The 16,479-nt window shown below is 40.5% G+C and overlaps 1 non-coding gene across 1 annotated transcript; it reads right to left on the minus strand.

Moving 5' to 3' along the window:
• Positions 1 to 10,192: 10,192 nt before the first annotated feature.
• LOC148544590 (small nucleolar RNA R71) lies at positions 10,193 to 10,299 on the minus strand. The gene has a single exon (XR_015900796.1). It is a non-coding gene; the product is annotated as a small nucleolar RNA R71 (small nucleolar RNA).
• Positions 10,300 to 16,479: the final 6,180 nt, after the last annotated feature.

Consider the following 16,479-nt stretch of genomic DNA (forward strand, 5'->3'; position numbering starts at 1 on the left):
GAAATAGAAACAGTCAGAGATGGAAACAGAACACCCTGGAGCAGAGACCTTGCTAGCGTTGAACGCCAGCCAAGGGGGCTAGAGTGGGCGTTCAACGCCCATAAGGAGCTACATTGCTGGCGTTGAACGCCAGTCAGGGAGCATGAAGCTGATGTTAAATGCCAGTCAGGGGGGAGAGACCTGGCGTTGAACGCCAGGCAGGAGCACCCTCATGGGCGTTCAATGCCCAAAAAGGAGGAGCAGCCTGGCGTTGAACGCCAGCCAGGGGGTATAGGATGGGCATTCAATGCCCAGAGGGGAAGAGCAACTTGGCGTTGAATGCCAGAATTGATGCCATTCTGGGTGTTCAACGCCCATGAGGGAGGAGCAGCCTGGCGTTGAACGCCATAATGGATGCCATTCTGGGCGCTCAATGCCCATCACAGGGTAAGGAGGATGTTGACTTTTTTCAAACTACATATTTTCCATATCTTATCTTTTTAATCATATCTTTTAAACAAGATTCTTCAAACTATCATCTTTCAACTTCAAATTCCTTTCAAATTTAAAATCTTTTAAAATCTTTTTCATTTCTTTTTCAAATCTTTTTTTCAAAATTTCATATCTTTAGCAATTCTTTTTCAAAACCTTTACTCAACTTTACAATCTTTTTCATATCTTCTATCTTATCTTTTTCATATCTTTTGATTTGAAAACGTATCTTTTTCTATTTATTACTAAAGTATGAATCATATTTTCTTTATCTTTTATCTAATTAATTTCGAAAAAAAAACACCCTCCCGTCCCTCTATATATATCATTCGCTCTCCACCCTCACTCATCCACCTCCCATTTGAATCCTTTCCCTCTTCTCTATCTTCTTTCCTTTCTTTTGCTCGAGGACGAGCAAACCTTTTAAGTTTAGTGTGGAAAGTGCCCTGCCTTCTCACTCCATTCAAATTTTATGGCTCCAAAAAGTGGAAAACCCACTTCAAGAAACAAGAAAGAAGACAGCCAAACAGTTATTTTCAAACCTTTCAGATTCTATACCAAGCAGCATGAAGAAAATTATTACAAAATAATGTGCAAGAGGCCAGTAATCCCGAAAGTCGGATTCAAATTAAAAGAAGATGAGTACCCGGAGATCCAAGAGCAAATTTGAAAGAGGGCTGGGAGATCCTGGCCGGCCTTGAGATCAATGTTGGAATAACAATGATCCATAAATTCTATACAAATCTGTGGATGACAGATAAGTAAAAGCAAGATGGACAAGGGTTCCATACTTTTCGCACCATGGTACGAGGGAAGACTTTCTATTTTCATCTTGACAGAGTGAGAGAGATCTTTAAATTACCTCCATAAAGGGATGATCTAGAATCCTTTAATAGGAGGGTGGTAGCTGATCCAAAGTTAGATCAAATCCTAGAAGACATATGTCTGCCTGGAACTAAGTGGATCAATAACATAAAAGGAAATCCAAACCAACTGAGAAGGTTAGATCTCAAACCAGTTGCTAGCGGTTGGTTGGATTTCATTGGGCATTCTATACTCCCTACTAGCAACCGCTCTGAAGTTACCATCAGAAGGGATGTGATGATTCACTGCATCATGATGGGGAATGAGGTGGAAGTCCACCAAATGATCCCCTTTGAGCTATACAAGGTTGCAAACAGGATGTCAACTCAATCTAGATTGGCCTATCCAAACCTTATTTTTTGCTTATGCAAGGAAGCTGGAGTTCTGATTAACAGAGTCTCATTTATCCCAGCAGAAAGCCCAATCACTAAGCAAGTGATGGAAAGCACCCTAGTACCAGCTAATCCTCCTAAGAGGAAGACACCTGAACCTCTTCAAGAGATCCCTCTAATTGAATATTGGACCTAGCTAAAAGCATCTGTTGCATAGTTGCAAACCACCTTGGATCAATTAAGAGAGGAGCAAAAAGACCAGACTAGCATGCTTTGCAAACTGGTCAAGGAACAAGAGAAGCAGGGGCGTGAGCTAGAAGAACTGAAGCGTCAGAAATTATCCCTGAAGAGCCTAACACCTCCCATGATTAAGGTGGTTGAGTTCCACCTCCCCATTTCTATGGCTATTCTAATTTCTGTTTCTTATGTTTAGATTTACATGATCACTAGTAGTCTTTAAGTTTATTTTTATTTAAATTTTTTTTTAATTTAAGAATTGCATGAGCATTATTAGGATTTAAGTTTCTCCAATTAGCTATAAAATATTCTTCTTATCACCCCATTGAACTTGAATAAAATTCTAATTTTCTTTTTAGAAGCAGTACAGGTACATAGATTTTGAATTTTATATTCATAATAGTTCAATTATTTGATGTGGTGGCATTGCTGTTGTTTTCTGAATGCCTGAATGAACAATGCATATTTGATGTTGAAGTTAAGGATGTTGGCTCTTGAAAGAATGATGATAAAAGTGAAGTATTATTGGTAATCTGAAAAATCCAAAAATTGATTCTCGAAGCAAGAAAAAGCAAAAAAAAAAAAAAATCCAGTAGCTCTTTAAACCAAAAGATAAGAGCAAGGATCCAAGGCTTTAAGCATTAATGGTTAGGAGGGCCTAAAAGAAATAAAATCTTAGCCTAAAAGTTCAAAAGAACAGATTCCCCTGACTATATGCTTTGTGGTGTGAAGGTGTCAAGTGAAAAGCTTGAGACTGAGCAATTAAAGTCATGATCCAAAGCAAAAGAGTATGCTTAAGAACTCTGGACACCTCTAGCTGGGGATTCTAGCAAAGCTGAATCACAATCCTAAAGGAGTTCACCCAGTTAAGTGTCTCTGGCGTTTATATATCTGGTGGTAATACTGGAAAACAAAGCACTTAGGGCCACGACCAAGACTTGAAAGAAGCTGTGTTCAAGAATAAAAAAGAACTAAACTAGGAGAGTCAATAATATCATCTGGATTCTGAATTCCTAGAGACGCCAACTATTGTAAGCTTCAATGGATAGTGAGATGCCAAAACTGTTCAGAAGCAAAAAGCTACTAGTCCCACTCATCTAAATTGAAACTGAGCTCCATTGAAAACTCTGAGATTTATTGTATTCTTCTCTTCTTTTTATCCTACTTTGTTTTTGGTTGCTTGGGACAAGCAACAGTTTAAGTTTGGTGTTCTGATGAGCAGATATTTTATACGCTTTTTGGCATTATTTTCATATAGTTTTCTCTATGTTTTGTTTAAGTTTTATTCTATTTTCATAGGTTTTAGTGCTAAATTCACATTTTTGGATTCTACTTTGAGTTTGTGTGTTTTATGGTAATTCAAGGTATTTTCTGGCTGAAATTGAGGAATTTGAGCAAAAGTCTGATTTAGAGATAGAGAAAGGACTATAGATGCTGTCAGGATCTGTCCTCCATGCACTCGAAGGAGAATTTCTGGAGCTATAGAAATCTAAATAGAGCTATCTTAACGGCTATGGAAAGCTAACATCTAGGGCTTTCCAGAAATATATAATAGTCTATACTTTGTTTCAGAAATGAAGGCCTAAAACTGGCATTCAACGCCAGACACAAGCCCATTCCTGGCATTCAATGCCCACAAGGGGGTGGCTGGCGTCCAACACCCAAAAGGGGGTCCCAAGCCAGCGTTCAACGCCCCTAAGGGGCACTAGCTCGTGGAAACACTCCAAGTTCAGCCCAAACACTCACCAAGTAGGCCCGAAAAGTGGATTTTCACACCTCTAAGTCTAGTCTGTCATATTTCTGTAATTCTTAGTTATTAGAGTAGTATATATAGAACAATGATCACCCTTGTTAAGGATCTTTGCCCATTCAAAGCTTTCATTGATGTTTTCTATACAGTATGAGTCACTAACCTCCTAAGTTAGGGTTAGGAGCTCCGCTAAGTTTCATGGATTAATAATATTACTGTTCTATTTTACTACAACTCTGATTCTATTCTCTTATGCATTCTCATTCTTCATATCATGAATTGAGGGTGACCCGTGACAATCACCCTTGTTCCACATGGGTTCCTTGCGATTCCTGACCCAGATAGCATTGAACTAAAGCTAGAGATTGCATTGCGGATTCCAATAGAGCATCTGAGCAACTTTGGATAACGTGACATGAAATCCCGTTGACTATGCATGCGTGAGGTCTCTATGGCGCAAGGCTAGAGTCAGAGAAGCAGCACTTTCTGATCTGGAAGATCTGCCTTGTTTGTGGCTCCTTGAGTAGGATCGTGAAGGGGAGTGGATTGCTTAGAGCTTCATCTTCTGCTACAGTGAGAAACCTAGAGGTTACTTGATGAGAGGACATGAGCCACTTCACAAGGTGGATTGTTGCAGTAGAGGAGGTTTACTTGATGAGAGGACATGAGTTAATCACTTACGGTTGCCATTGAATGAATCAGGAAGCTATGAAAGTAGACAGTAAGAAAGATTAATCCAAAGAGACAAAGCATCTCCGAAGCCTTAACTAATCATCCGTTACTGTTTTCACAATAAATTTGGTATCTCTAATTTTCTTTATTATGCTTATGCGTTCTTCGTGACAAACTATATTTTCTATTCGCCTAACTAAGATCTGCAAGGTATCTATTGCTTGCTCAAACCAACAATCTCCGTGAAATCGACCCTCATTCACTTGAGGTATTACTTGGACGACCCGGTATACTTTCTGATCTATCTGTGTGAAACGTGCAGAGTCAGTTTCGTGTACCAGCGGGGAAGAAAACCGCCACACTTTCCTCTCTTCTCTATCATGTCCTTTCTCTGTGTCTTGTTTGACTCTTTTTGCGGCAGCTCCACGGCGACGCTCCTCATGGTGGCGATTATGGAAGGCTCAGCGGCTTCCTTTGACAATTTCTCCCGAACAAAAGTGACGTCAACGTGAACAGGAGAAAGATACGAACACTTTAGTCAGATTAAATTTTTTATTGGAGCACTACAAAAAAAACAGGGTTAAAATGGCATTGATATTAAGGCAGTTTTATAGAATCGCCATAATATCAAGACATTATGGCAATTTTTGCTGCTGTCGTAATTGGCTTTATATATTTAGGTGGTTCTGGTGATTATGGCGGTTTTGGACCGCCGTTTTCACACGCATATAAAAAGAAAAAAATTGTAATCCCTGGCTCATTCAACGCCATTCCTCCTTCTAGCTAGGGCTTCTCCTCTCTAAACATACAACGCTCTCATCTCCTCCGTGTAAAGAAGCTCTCCGACAACACCGTTCTTCCTTCTAGGGCTTCTCCTCTCTCTGCCAGTTACGATCTCTCCAGGTACCTCTCCCTCTCAAGTTAAACTGAATCAGTTACTTTGTTAGAGAAGTCGGAACCAAAATTGAAATGCTGTTTTATTTTATTTTATTCTTTTGTGCTGTGGAGACAAAGATTTCGGCGAGAGGCAAGGCTCTGGTGGCTACTGACGTCAGCATTTCGATTCCAGAAGGCACCAATTTCTTCATTTTTGTTTGGGTTAGGGTTTCAAAATTGCTTTTGGTGCTGATTTTTGGGGGTTTTTATTTTTCTGCAGTTCTGTTAGGGATTTTTGGGTCTTCTGTTGAAGCATTGGATTGATGTTGGTGCGGGGGTGATTGACGATGATCTCAAGTCTTCTTTCGTAACTTTACCCCCTCTTCTCTCTCTCTCTCTCTCTCTCTCTCTCTCTCTCTCTCTCTCTCTGTGAACTCTGATCTTCTATTGCTTACTTCTATTAAGCTATTTCTCTGATCTCCGATCTCAGATCTCAGATCTCAGAAAAAATTGCTCCAATCTCAATTTCTCTATTTGCCTCTTTAGTTCTTTTTGGTTTTTTTAAGCAAAGCTACAAATGAGTAATCTCTGTAGTTGTTTAGCTCTGCTGCCCTTGCTCTGTTCAATGTTTTTTGCATTAACTAAACCCTTGCACTTAGACACATTAGTGTATGCTGTAGTCCTTGTTTCATTTCAGTCTCAGGTCATCAACATCAAACATGTAGTGCAGCTCATTATTTGATTAACATGTCCTTGCACTTAGATTTGATTAACATGTTGTAGTCCTTGTTTCATTTCATTCTTTCAGCTTCTTTTAGGTTGGTTGTCTTGGGCTTTCTTTTGTTTATATTTATTTTTGAACAATTTTAGTGGAATGGCTGTTGTTAGGTGGTGCACAAAATTGTGATCATCAATGGCGCCAACAACTTGGTACACACAATTGTAATCTCAACTCTTTTTCATAATTCCGCACAACTAACCAGCAAGTGTACTGGGTCGTCCAAGTAATAAACCTTACGTGAGTAAGGGTCGATCCCATGGAGATTGTCGGCTTGAAGCAAGCTATGGTCATCTTGTAAATCTCAATCAGGCGGATTCAAATGGTTATGGAGTTTAAGATAATTAAAATATGAATAAAACATAAAATAAGATAGAGATACTTATGTAATTCATTGGTGAGAATTTCAGATAAGCGTATAGAGATACTTTGCTCCTTCTGAACCTCTGCTTTTCTATTGCTTTCATCCAATCATTCATACTCCTTTCTATGGCAAGCTGTATGTTGGGTTTCACCATTGTCAATGGCTACCTCCCGTCCTCTCAGTGAAAATGGTCCAAATGCGCTGTCACCGCACGGCTAATCATCTGTCGGTTCTCGATCATGTTGGAATAGGATCCATTGATCCTTTTGCGTCTGTCACTACGCCCAACACTCGCGAGTTTGAAGCTCGTCACAGTCATCCCTTCCCAGATCCTACTCGGAATACCACAGACAAGGTTTAGACTTTCTGGATCTCAGGAATAGCCGCCAATAGTTCTAGCCACAAAGGTTCTAATGTTAGATTAGAAACCCAATAGATACACATTCAAGCTTGTTTGCATATAGAACAGAAGTGGTTGTTAGGCACGCGTTCATAGGTGAGAATGGTAATGAGTGTCACATAATCATCACATTCATCATGTTCTTGAGTGTGATGCCAAGGCATTTTGGCCAGTTTCACTGACCTTTTCTTTAATGTTTTTAGGGTAGTTTCATGTATTTTCTTAGGAAATAAGCTAGTTTTGGGTAGATATTCACTTACATCTTAATTCAAGCATACATTATGCACTTTACATGATTTCATGAGAATTTGCATGAATTTAAGGACAAATTGGATGTTAAATTTCTCATGACTTGGACTAGAACTTTGATGCACTTTATTGCTTAATTTCAGGACAAAAGAAGCAAAGAAGAACCACATTAGTGGCTACGTTAGTTACACTAACGTTAACACTAATGTGGAATGGGAGTAACTTGCAAAGTTAATGAGAAAAGTAATTGCCAATAACGGTCTCGAAGCCATCATTGCCCACGTTAAGAGTCACGTTAACTAAGTTAACGTGAACTCTAACGTGGAAGAAAGGAAATGGAGCCACGTTAGTTGCCACGTTAACTTAGTTAACGTGGCCTCTAACGTTAAGAAGTAAAGGGGAAGCCAACGTTAGTGACATTCAACTTTGTCACAAATGTTGGCCAAGTCACAATAAGCCACGTTAAATTCCACGTTAACCTAGTTAACGTGGAAGCTAACGTGAGGAGACAAAGTGGTCGACAACGTTAGTGACACCAAACATTGTCACTAACGTTGGAAGGAACCCACACAAGCCCCAATAAGCCACATTAACTCCCACGATAACTTAGTTAACGCGAAGAAGGGAGGTGATCGCCAATGTTAGTGACACCCAACATTGTCACTAACGTTGGAATTAGCCCACATAAGCCACTATGAGCCACGTTAACTCCCACGTTAACTTAGTTAACGTGGAAGCTAACGTGGATAAGGGAATGATGAGCCAACGTTAGTGACACTCAACTTTGTCACTAACGTTGGAAATGGCTAGCATGGCCACGTTAGAAGCCACGTTAACCTAGTTAACGTGGACTCTAATGTGAGAAATAGGGGCAGATTGGAATGTTAGTAACAATGGTAAGTGTCACGAACGTTCTCGAAGGTTGGCAAGCCTACGTTAAAAGAGCCACGTTAACTAAGTTAACGTGGACTCTAACGTAGGGAAGGGGGAGACTTCTCAACGTTATTGGGAAAGGCAAGTCCCAATAACGTGTGCGAAGGACAAAGAGGCAACGTTAGTGGCAACGTTTGTTCCACTAACATTGAAGATAACGTGGCTCTTACTTGGGTGAGGAACGTTAGTGAAAAAGGTGATTGTCACTAACGTTCTCGAACCCATATTTTCACTGAACGTTAACACCACTAACGTCCTGAGCTAAAGTCTCTGCCCACTTCACACTTTCTCTCTGCAATTAAAGCCAAGCCCAATGAAGAAGAGAACTGCTTCAAACTCAAGATCCAAAGGCCCATACCCAAGACTTGAAGAGCCAACTAGAAGAACAGAAGAGTAGTATATATAGGAGTAGCTTTGAATTAAATTGGGAGTTGGAAATTATAGGGAGCCTCTTGGCATAGAACTACTCTCTGTATTTTCTTTCTCTACACTTCTAGTTTCATCATGTATTCTCCATCTTTGTTTTCATTTTCCAGAGCTATGAACAACTAAACCCCTTTCATTGGGTTAGGGAGCTCTGTTGTAATTGGATGGATCAATACTAGTTTTTATTATTCTTTTTCTATCTTTTCTCTTGATTTTACTTGAAAGCTTTCGATCTTCATCCAATTGGGTAGTTATCTTAGAAAATAAGCTATTCAAACTTGGATCTCTTCTGAACCTTGAAAGAGGAATGAAGAGATCATGCTAGAAATGCTTTCTCATGCTGGACCAAATAGGGTTTGGATGGATATGTGACTATAATCCTCTCAACACTTGATTTGAGAAATGCATGTGGTATAATCAGTGACCATACTTCATCTCTTCTCATGAGCAATTGACCAAGGAATTGGCTATTGATCAAGATTTGAGAGATTGAATTACAAGAAATTGTAATTTGATCACTTAAGATTGCCAAGGAGATCAATGAGTGTATTGATTGAGGAAGAGATGAAAATGAAATTGATCCGGAGAATGCAACATCTCCTGAGCCCAATGAACCCCCCATTTCTGATCTTACCCATTCTCTTTAATTTTTGTCACTTACTTTTATGAGCAATTTCCCCATTCCCATTTAAGATTCTGCAATTTACTTTCCGTCATCTACATCCAGCTCTTATTTCTAGCATTTACTTTTCTGTTATTTACTTTCCTGCCATTTAATTTTCTGCAATTCTCAACTCAAATTCTGATTCGCTCAACTAGAACATTCCTCTAATTAAAGTTGCTTGATCAATCAATCCCTGTGGGATTCGACCTCACTCTATTGTGAGTTTTTACTTGACGACAAATTCGGTACACTTGCCGAAGGAAATTTGTTATGAGACAAGTTTTCTGTGCATCAAGTTTATGGCGCCGTTGCCGGGGATTGATTGTGCATCAACAATGATTAAATTGAAGGATAACTAGATTGAGCATTTTATTTTTGTTTGATTTAATTTTCTATTTGAGTCATTTACTTCCTGTTTTAGTTAATTTTTTTCCCTTCCCCCTACTTTTTCTTTGTTATTTACCATTCATTTCACTAACCCACTAACTGTTTGATATATTGCATCGCTCACACTAACAGTAATTCTGACAGATATACTTTCTGCACCTATTCTATTTGCTTGTACTTGTTGGTTGTATGACAGGGAGAAGAAGCGGGGCTTCAACTTCCTTTGATTCTGAACCTGAGAGAACCTTCCTTAGACTAAGGAGGAAGGCAAGAGAAAAACATGTAGTTGGTGCTGAAGAAGAGGAGGAACACTTTGAGGAATACTTTGAACCAAACATGGAAGAAAACATGGAAAACCATCGTGAAGAAGAAGCTCACAACCATGGTGGAAGAGGACGAGCAAATCATGCTGGGGAGGATAGAAGAGTTTTAGGCTCTTACATCAATCCAAACCCAGGAAACTGTGGAAGTAGCATTCAGAAGCCAACCATCCACGCCAACAATTTTGAACTAAAACCACAGCTCATCACCCTTGTGCAGAACAACTGTTCATTCGGAGGAAGTGTCCAAGAAGACCCCAATCAACATCTAACCACCTTCCTGAGAATATGTGACACAGTGAAGTCTAATGGTGTTCATCCTGACGCCTATAGACTGCTCTTATTTCCATTCTCACTCAAGAATAAGGCAGCCAAGTGGCTAGAGTCTTTCCCAAAGGAGAGCTTGACAACTTGGGAAGATGTGGTGAATAAATTCTTAGCAAGATTTTACCCCCCTCAACGAATCAATAGGTTGAGAGCTAAGGTCTAAACTTTCAGGCAACAAGATGGTGAGACTCTATATGAAGCATGGGAGAGGTTTAAAGACCTAACAAGGAGGTGCCCACCAGATATGTTCAATGAATGGGTGCAGTTGCACATTTTCTATGAAGGGCTCTCTTATGAGTCAAAGAAGGCTGTAGACCATTTATCCGGAGGATCTTTGAACAAGAAGAAGACCATTGAGGAGGCCATATATGTCATTGAAACTGTAGCAGAGAATGACTACTTCTATGCTTTCGAAAGAGGGAACACAAGAGGAGTAATGGAGCTAAACAATGTAGATGCTCTGCTGGCCCAAAATAAGCTCATTACCCAGCAGCTGGCTGACCTCACCAAGAAGATGGAGAGGAACCAAGTAGCAGCAATTGCCACTTCATTAACAACCTAAGAAGGAGTGAATGAAGAAGCAGATGGTAGTCAGGAGCAAGCCAACTACATTGGGAATTCACCTAGGCAAAACCATGATCCATACTCCAAGACCTACAACCCTGGATGGAGGAATCACCCAAACTTTGGGTGGGAAAATTAACAAGACCAAAGCCTTGATCAAAGACGCCCAAATCCCAACAATGCAAGCCACCAACATTTCACATCTAGACCATATCAACACCCCAATAACAACACCTCTCCACATCCATATCAAAACCAAAATAACTTACCTCATCCTTCCACCTCTAATCACGATCTACAATCATTTGATGACAGACTCTCAAGGATTGAGAATCTACTTGAAGGCATAGGCAAGGAGATTCAAGACAACAAGGTGTTCAAGGAGGAAGTGCGAGCCAGTTTCAAGAACTAGGGAGACACAATCAAGAGGTTGGAATCTCAAGTGGGGTATCTCTCTGATCAAATTCCCAAACCGACAGATGGATTCCTAAGTGACACAGAGAAGAATACGAGAGGTGAAACAAAGAAAGTAAGATGGGAAGATTGCAAGATGGTCACTATAAGTGATAAGGAGACTGAAGACAAGCCAAGCAAGCTGTCAGAACAACCTGAAGATACCTCAGTAGAGAAGAAGGAAAAAGATCATCAAGAACCAGAAATCTCACAACAGGAGCTGCTGAGACTCTATGCACCTTTTCCCCAACTGCTCAATGGTGCTGTGGAGAAGAGAATATACTCAAGGTTTCTAGATTTGTTTGCATCTCTGCATGTCAACATACCATTCATCAAGACTATTCAACAAATGCCTGCATACATCAAGTATATGAAGGAGCTGCTTCCCAGGAAAAGCTCACTCAAGGGAGGCCAAACTATAGTGATGAACAAGGAGTGCAGTGCCCTCATTCAACCACAGTTGCCTATGAAAAGAAAAGATCCAGGGAATTTTCATGTCCCCTGTGCTATAGGAGAAACAATGTTTGATAAAGTACTCTACCGTTTGGGAGCAAGCATCAACTTAATGCCCTTATCCCTGGTGAAGAGGCTGAAGATCAATGAGATAATGCCCACAGATGTAGTCATAAGGCTGGCAGACAAAACTCAAAAACAAGCAATAGGAGTGGTGGAAAATGTATTGGTAAAGGTTGGGAAGTACTTTCTTCCCACAGACTTTGTCATCTTGGACATGGAAGAGAGTCACACTCACCCAATCATATTGGGAAGACCATTCCTAGCTACAGCCAGAGCACTCATAGATGTGGAGCGAGGGGAGCTAATATTAAGGATCCATGATGAACGACTCAGCTTCAATGTCTTCAAACTCTCACAAGAATCAGACCAAGAGAAAAAAGAACCAAGCAAAGATCATAATGAGATGCTGACAGAGGAAGCAAGCACTGAAGCACAACGAGCCCATCTGGGAAAGCCCTTGGTTGATGAACAAGGAAATAAGCAGTTGTCACAACTCAAGGAAAAGCTGGAGGAACCTAAACCACCAGAGACATGTGAAGACAACAAGAAAATTCCCTTAGAAGAAGAAGTCACCAAGAGCAAGGCAACATCAAAAGGGACAAAGAAGAAGGTACCAAGGGGGTGGAGGAACAAGAAGATCCCTACGGAAGACTTCTCTCCAGGGGATAAAGTGATCTCAGCTTACTTCCCAGATATCCCCCCTGATCTCCCCACTGTACCATCTCAGTTACCTAAGGTCTTCACTATCAACAGAGTTCTCTCCTTAGAACATGTAGAGATCATTGATACAACCAATGGATATAAGTCCAAGGCAAGAGGGGAGGACTTGAAGCATTATCAACCTCCCTGATGAAGGAGAAACGTCAAGCTAGTGACGCTAAAGAAGCGCTTCATGGGAGGCAACCCATGTTTTATATGCTTTTAATAGTGAATAAGTCAATATTCATGAATTCCAACCCAAACTCGACAAACACTTGGTGAAATCCTTGTTATGCAGTATATAGTGAAGAACAAGTTTGGTGTTCAAAGCATGCCAAGATAGCATGGATGCAACTCAGAGCATGCTAGTCTTGGAGCTTTGAACAGAACTTTTCATCACAGTGCTCCAAACTAAGTTTGGTGTCACCCCATGGTGCCACCAATGTGCATATAAGGATACACAGTAGTTAGTTAGTTAGAGTTCATGAATAAACAAAATCTTTTCTTCTTTTTATTATTCTAGCCGTAAAGTTTAGCTTATTTTTTTTTTTACTTTTCTTATTTGATCTTTATAGGGAAAAGGAGAGGAGCATTGAAGGAGATTGATTGGACAATTAAATGAGAAAAGGTTCGGCCACTTTATGAAGAAAAACTACACACTTGTCTCAAGAAGGAATGCATTGGAAAATGTTGCCATGCAACATTGAAGAGAGGAGACTCTTGAAGACCGAACTAATAATCCTCATAAAGTGATGATCCTTGTCCTTTTTCCATGCACAACCCCAATCGTCCATCAAGCAATCATTCCATCAATCCACACCCTCCATTCACTCACAATCTCCATATATAAGTGAGTTCTAGTGCATACGTACCCCTCACACTCGAATTCCCACTCTTCACACCTCTCCATTTCAGATTCCCTTTCACTCCCTTCATTGCATTCAACCTTAAACAACCAAAAGTCTCCACACCATTGCCAACTTCACACATTAACCCTCATTCATGGCATCTTCGAGCTCTAAAAGAAGGAAGGGAAAGGAACCTATGGAACAACACCCGTATGATGAACAGAGATTTAGAAGCTTGCACCATGCATTGCAATACGGGTGGATGGTGGATAAGGAGATCATTTATGAGCTGGGATTTCAAGTTAGGAAAACTGAGTGTCCCGAAATCATAAAGAAGGTAGAAAAGAGAATATGGGAGCTCCTCACTGATCCGGTCATTAAGGTGAATGCAAATCTTATAAGAGAGTTTTATGCAAATGCGGTCCGATATGATAAGGCAGATGAGTCATATACAAGCTTTGTGAGAGGAAAGATTGTGGATTTTGGTCCCATGAGTGTCATGAGGGCATTAAAGCTGTGGTCCATACCATTTGAAGAAGAGAGTTACCATTCAAGAATGGACAACAACCCTAATCATGACCAGATTGTGCAAGACATTTGTGTACCAGGAGCTGACTGGGAAAGATATGCAGATAGGAGACCAAGGTTCATCAAGAGAACAGATCTCACCCCGGAAGCAAAAGGGTGGTTCGAAATTGTAAGGAGGTCCATCCTCCCAGCAGCGAACAACTCGGAGGTGAATCTCAAGAGAGCCACACTGGTACACTGTATACTCAAAGGAGGAGAGATCAAGGTTCATGAACTCATAGCAGAAGGCATTAGAAAAATGGCAGAGAAAAGCGACTCAAGAGGAATGTTAGGTTACCCCAGCACTATTTACCGACTATGCAAGAAAGCTGGGGTGGTGTTTGAAGATGAGGATCCCGTGTGGATAAAAGAGGGCATTCCAATAACCGTTCGACGAATGCATACTACCGCATCCCCCCTGCCTCAAAGGAAGCAAAGGAAGAGGCCAGCCCCTCAAGTAGTGGAAGGACAAGTCTTAGAGGAGCAAGCACCAGCCACCTTGGATATGCACGAATTGCAGGAAGCCATTGATGGGCTATCTCGACAATATTTGGAAAGCCAAGGAGCACAGAGAGAGCTTCAACTACAGATGATGGGGCAGCAAGAGGAGTCACTCTCAAGATGGATGACTCAACAAGGGGAATGGCAAAAGCAAATGATGGATCAGCAACTGAGTCAAGGGCAACAATGGAGTGAAACATTCCACAGGATGGAACAAAGGCAAAATGAGCAACAAGAATCCATCCAGAGACTAATCAACATCTAAGCATATCAAGGTGCACATATACATGAGATGCATCGAAGACAGATAGAACAGGCAGAACTATTGGATGAGCAAAGGGCATTCGCAGAAGGAGTTTACCTGAGCGAGACTGGGCATCATATAAATACTCAAGCTAGGCTCGGTTACTTGGTAGGACAGCTGCCTATATTGCATCCAGGAATCACAATGTATGAAGAAATGAGGGATGAATTAGCACAAGAAGAAAGACAAAAGGTGGAAGAGAGTCATGAATCAGTGAGGAAGGCACTTGAGGATTAGAAGCAAGCAAGATTGGCACGGATGCGAGGGAATGCAAGAGGACACAAAGAAGACAAACAAGGAGGAAAGCATGGGCATCCACAAGAGTAAAAGGTGGTGACGTTCCTGCTTTGGTCCATCTTTTCCTATGCTTTGAATAAGGAAGATCTTGTATGAAATAGAACTTGCTTCCATGTTATGTTTAAACCTTTTTAAATTCTGTCTTTTAAGTTTTTGTGTTGAAAAGGTCTATGTTTGCTGGTCTTTATGTCACTGCACCCTTACTTTGCTTACTTGTATATTTGTCCCTTTAAATCAAATGAAAAGAGAATGAGTGTTTTTAAAGACCAGAGAGGAGTTCATACTATGGAGTAAGTTCATGAGTTTATGGTGTGATCATAAGTTAGCTAAGTTGGTTCAACCACAAGGTGAGAAGACAACTATCTGTCATGAATACTGTGCTTGAGAAACACCCCATGAGACTAGCTAAATTAGAAGATCCTAATAAGAAAAAGGGAAAGAACAATAAAGGTTGAAAAATAAAAGAAAAAGAGTAAGCAATAAGGCTAGGCACCAATGGTTTTAATCTTGAGGCATGTGTCTGTGGTGCTCCTGTGTGAGGGATCTACTTGGATGAATAAGCTCTTAGGGGTGCCTTATCACTTGGTAACTTGGGTTAACTAACTCGGGATTATCAGCTGAAAGTCCACTATTAAGAGTAACCCTCAATACAGAGCATTTAGTAACCCAAAGAGGTGCTGGACACCAAGGTCTCAAGAAAAGAAAATAAATAAACTATGTGCCTGTGGTGTGTATGTATGGGGGAGAGACTTGAGCAAGTAAGTCCTTAGGGGTGCTTCAACACCTAGCACCTTGAACCAACTGGTTTGGGAGTGTTGGCTGAAAGCTTATTTTAAAGAGTTGCCCCCTTACAGAGCACTTAGCTTAAGAACAAAAATAAGCCCTGAAATAACAACAAAAGGATTAATGAATAAAAGTCTCATGGGATGCAATCACAGTGAGTATTCTAGGACATGATAAAGGTCTAAAAGCCAGGAATGAACCTAAGTTGCTATGCATGAAACCACCATAAAACCAGGGACATGACTTCCACAAGAATGACTCATTTCTCTTGGCATTCCATTCATCATTCTCTTGTTCCAGTACTTGCTTAGGGACAAGCAAGCTTTAAGTTTGGTGTTGTGATGCCAAGGCATTTTGGCCAGTTTCACTGACCTTTTCTTTAATGTTTTTAGGGTAGTTTCATGCATTTCCTTAGGAAATAAGCTAGTTTTGGGTAGATATTCACTTACATCTTGATTCAAGCATACATTGTGCACTTTACATGATTTCATGAGGATTTTGCATGAATTTAAGGACAAATTGGATGTTGCATTTCCCATGACTTGGACTAGAACTTTGATACACTTTATTGCTTGATTTCAGGACAAAGGAAGCAAAGAAGAACCACATTAGTGGCTACGTTAGTTACACTAACATTAACACTAACGTGGAATGGGAGTAACTTGCAAAGTTAATGAGAAAAGTAATTGCCAATAACGCTCTCGAAGCCATCATTGCCCATGTTAATAGTCACGTTAACTAAGTTAACGTGAACCCTAACGTGGAAGAAAGGAAATGGAGCCAACGTTAGTGGCACTTAACATTATCACTAACGTTAGACCAAGCTCATAAGTGGCCACGTTAGTTGCCACGTTAACTTAGTTAACGTGGCCTCTAACGTTAAGAAGTAAAGGGGAA

This window comes from Arachis ipaensis, chromosome B9, assembly GCF_059453495.1.
Source record: "Arachis ipaensis isolate K30076 ecotype BB chromosome B9, ASM5945349v1, whole genome shotgun sequence".
Lineage (NCBI taxonomy): Eukaryota > Viridiplantae > Streptophyta > Magnoliopsida > Fabales > Fabaceae > Arachis > Arachis ipaensis.